The sequence below is a fragment of the Chiloscyllium punctatum genome, chromosome 18 (assembly GCF_047496795.1).
Source record: "Chiloscyllium punctatum isolate Juve2018m chromosome 18, sChiPun1.3, whole genome shotgun sequence".
NCBI classification, from domain to species: Eukaryota; Metazoa; Chordata; class Chondrichthyes; order Orectolobiformes; family Hemiscylliidae; genus Chiloscyllium; species Chiloscyllium punctatum.
In genome coordinates this window covers 36,149,575-36,153,745 of record NC_092756.1, presented here as the reverse complement: position 1 = coordinate 36,153,745, position 4,171 = coordinate 36,149,575, and the positions used below count along the sequence as shown (strand labels likewise).

At 46.0% G+C, this 4,171-nt stretch overlaps 2 non-coding genes across 2 annotated transcripts; both read left to right on the top strand.

Annotated features, from left to right (window-relative positions):
• The first annotated feature begins 645 nt into the window (after nucleotides 1–645).
• Nucleotides 646–718, top strand: trnav-uac (transfer RNA valine (anticodon UAC)). Its single transcript has one exon. It is a non-coding gene; the product is annotated as a tRNA-Val (tRNA).
• A 2,861-nt stretch (nucleotides 719–3,579) lies between these two features.
• Nucleotides 3,580–3,652, top strand: trnav-uac (transfer RNA valine (anticodon UAC)). Its single transcript has one exon. It is a non-coding gene; the product is annotated as a tRNA-Val (tRNA).
• The last annotated feature ends 519 nt before the right edge of the window (nucleotides 3,653–4,171 follow it).

The window sequence follows — 4,171 nt, the reverse complement described above, 5'->3', positions numbered from 1 at the left end:
CAGCATTGTCTGGAAAGTGGTGGTGCACTCAGGCTCCAGTCTGTTTGAAAGAGTAGTTTGGAATTGCCCTGTTGTTAGTTGTGTGATTACTTTATGGCTCATGCCCCCCGACACTCTCACATTTAGCATTCATGCTCGCTGTGTCTGAAAATGCATTTGGTTTTCCAGTTTTGTTTGTGTTCCGTGTAAAATGCTTTCTGTTTTGCGATTCGCTCAATACATTACGAATTAACAGGGTTTCTGAGGTAACTTCCAGCTGCAAAAATCCTCAACTGAGAATCTGGGAAACTTTCACGGAGTATGGTCAGTCGGAGCAAAAGTAAGGAAGTCGTTAGTTTCTGCAGTGTTTCACAAAGCTACCTTTCCCGTGAGCAGTCGAACAGACTAAATTATTTTGCCACAGACTGCGACGCTAAGCTCCGCAAAAACGTAATTCTTTAAAGCAGGTGTAAGCAACACAACGTTATTGGGGTACACCGCGTGGAAACAGATACTTCGGTGTATCTCGTTCATGCTCACCACATAGCCAAAATTAAACAAGTCCCATTAAACAACGAGCGAACGGAAACAGAAAGGTGAAAGGTAGAATGGCTTCAACTTTCAGTGCTGGATGCCACTCAGCTGCAGGGGGGGCGACTGCGGTTTGTTTCCGTAGTGTAGTGGTCATCACGTTCGCCTTACACGTGAAAGGTCCCCAGTTCGAAACTGGGCGGAAACTGTTTTGCTCTTCAACTGCAGCCTTTGACATCGACAAGAACGGAGCTTTCTTGCTTGCTTTCCCACGTGCAAACCTGCCTTCGAGTTTGCTTGAATAAATCTTCTCTCGTAGTGCAGTGCAATGCAATGCAATTCCATTTAATTACTGTGCAAAGCATTGTAAAGTTTTTCTCCAACCTGGTGCTGATCATATGCCATTCTGTTTGAGAGTGTAGTTACCCCCTTCTGATCCTTCCACGAAAAGCATTACCGCATTCGCATTCCTTGCGCAGGCGGCCCGGTTCAAAGACAGGGAAGAAGCTGATGTGCTGGTGTCACAGTGCACCACGGATTCCTCAACTAGTCTGTCTGTCAAATGTATCCCAAAGTCGTCTCTGAAAGACATCATTTGGAAGGTGTCTGTCGTTATTCAACTTGAGAGAATTGGCACCAGAGGTCCTGAATCATGTTTTGGAGCAGTTCGCACGTCATTGGCTCATTCAATCAGCAACAGCAGTGAAAGAAATTACACTCTCAGAGGAACCTCTGGACCTGTGCTTTCATAGCGTCGCTAGTATTAAGGTGCGCCCCGAGATCTAAGCCACGTTGGAACTGAAACGGAGGAATCGACAGAGAGGCTACAGAATGACATCGCATCCATTTGGTTTTCTTTAAATCACTGACCAGCAGGAAAGTGTAAACGGGGAGGGCGAGTGGGGAAGTGAGGCAGTTGCAGCTCTGGAGAAAATCCTTCGTTGTGATTCACTCAGCAACCAGAGACGTGACGGTGACACAGGCGTGAGAGCTCTTCACATCGTGAACAAAAAGCAATCAAGGGCAGTTAGCACCTCTTCCGGAGTGGGGGTGGTGTGAGGTAATTACCTTTTGACTTCTGTTACTATGTTCAGAAACTGCCTTTTGGATTCAGGTGAACAGAAACTGCATTTCTAAAAAGCACCATGGAACTTGTTAAACTTTATTGAGTCGCTTTTTCTCATCGATTCCCACACAGGTTTCCAACCTCAGTTGGTATCGATGAGGCTCATGTCCAGGTGTGATAATCTCTGCAGCAAATTGCACGGTTAAGGTAAAAGGCAAGGAAAGTGACATCTCGAACCGGCCCCGAGGTCAGACCTTCCTCACAATGTAATCTGTCGTTCTCGGATTGTAATGCTACCTCCGGTTTTAGGGTGGAACATTCTTTGGGAACCTTATTCTGCAAAACAGACACAGTGACGGAAACTATGCTGCACGGTATGATTTGGGACACGGCCTGCTCAGCTTTGTGTATTTTCCCTGTAGTCCGGTGTGTTTCATGTTCCGTGTAACCGTGAAAGTTGTCCTGTTTCGAACAATGGGTGAAATCATTGAGCAAAGCAAGAATCGAAACTGCAGTAATGTCAAGTAGCTCATGGTAATTTGACCCAATCATAACCGATCATATATTCTCACGCACTCACAGATACATTTGTAGCTGAATCCAGTCTGAGAAGATAGACTCAGCTTACCAGTGATTTTTGTCTGTATTGATGGGCTATCGTTAACTGCTGAGAAATTGATATTGTAGACGCGCACATCCCAGCAGCTGTGCGAGTCGGAGAGGGATCATGGAACCCTTTTCACGTGAGTTTGCATCTGTTGTTATGCAGGAACACAATTGGAAGTGCAAGAAAATGGACGCGCGGGCGTGTTGGTAGTGTGGCTCCAGTCTCGACTGAGGCGTGGCTTCGAATCCCACCGCTGTCATTTCTGCTGAACAGCTCCAACGGACCAGCTGCTTTAAATGCTGTTTCAATCCCTGCCTCATTTCTGTTTAAAACAGAAGAAAAATGAGTTTGCTTCCCGGGGAATTGACTGCGGTGTGGGAAAGTGCCGAATTTTCCAATGTGTCTGTGCTGTCATGATCGTGTTCGCTTCCCGCGCGGAAAATCGCCAGCAGCTCTACTATTGCTTTCTGTTCCAGGCAAGTTGAGCTTTTCCTGGAACCGAATGGAGACTGTTATTTCGTCGTTGTTGCGAAACAGACTCCTCCGGTGACTCGACTCGTCCTTATTTGGTTTTCTGGCCAATGAGAAAATCGTTCCAATGTATTTCGATGTCATATGTTATTGAATTTCTCCCACTTCCTTCATTTCCGTCCTGCAGTCATCGGAAGGGAAAGGTAATCTCATCGAGACTGTGATTGGTGAAATTCACTTTTTATGGCCCTTTCTTATTATGTTCTTTCTTTGTCTCTTTGCAGCATTGTCTGGGAAGTGGTGGTGCACTCAGGCTCCAGTCTGTTTGAAAGAGTAGTTTGGATTTGCCCTGTTGTTAGTTGTGTGATTACTTTATGGTTCATGCCGCCCGACACTCTCACATTTAGCATTCATGCTCGCTGTGTCTGAAAATGCATTTGGTTTTCCAGTTTTGTTGGGTTCCGTGTTAAATGCTTTCTGTTTTGCGATTCGCTCAATACATTACGAATTAACAGGGTTTCTGAGGTAACTTCCAGCTGCAAAAATCCTCAACTGAGAATCTGGGAAACTTTCACGGAGTATGGTCAGTTGGAGCAAAAGTCAGGAAGTCGTTCGCTTCTGCAGTGTTTCACAATGCTACCTTTCCCGTGAGCAGTCGAACAGACTAAATGATTTTGCCACAGACTGCGACGCTAAGCTCCGCAAAAACGTAATTCTTTAAAGCAGGTGTAAGCAACACAACGTTATTGGGGTACACCGCGTGGAAACAGATACTTCGGTGTATCTCGTCCATGCTCACCACATAGCCAAAATTAAACAAGTCCCATTAAACAACGAGCTAACGGAAACAGAAAGGCGAAAGGTAGAATGGCTTCAACTTTCAGTGCTGGATGCCACTGAGCTGCAGCGGGGGCGACCGAGGCTTGTTTCTGTAGTGTAGTGGTCATCACGTTCGCCTTACACGCGAAACGTTCCCAGTTCGAAACTGGGCAGAAACTGTTTTGCTCTTCAACTGCAGCCTTTGACATCGACAAGAACGGAGCTTTCTTGCTTGCTTTCCCACGTGCAAACCTGCCTTCGAGTTTGCTTGAATAAATCTTCTCCCGTAGTGCAATGCAATGCAATTCCATTTAATTACTGTGCAAAGCATTGTAAAGTTTTTCTCCAACCTGGTTCTGATCATAGGCCATTCTGTTTGAGAGTGTAGTTACCCCCTTCTGATCCTTCCACGAAAAGCATTACCGCCTTCGCATTCCTTGCGCAGGCGGCCCGGTTCAAAGACAGAGAAGAAGCTGATGTGCTGGTGTCACAGTGCACCACGGATTCCTCAACTAGTCTGTCTGTCAAATGTATCCCAAAGTCGTCTCTGAAAGACCTCATTTGGAAGGTGTCTGTCGTTATTCAACGTGCGAGAATTGGCACCAGAGGTCCTGAATCATGTTTTGGAGCAGTTCGCACGTCAGTGGCTCATTCAATCAGCAACAGCAATGAAAGAAATTACACTCTCAGAGGAACCT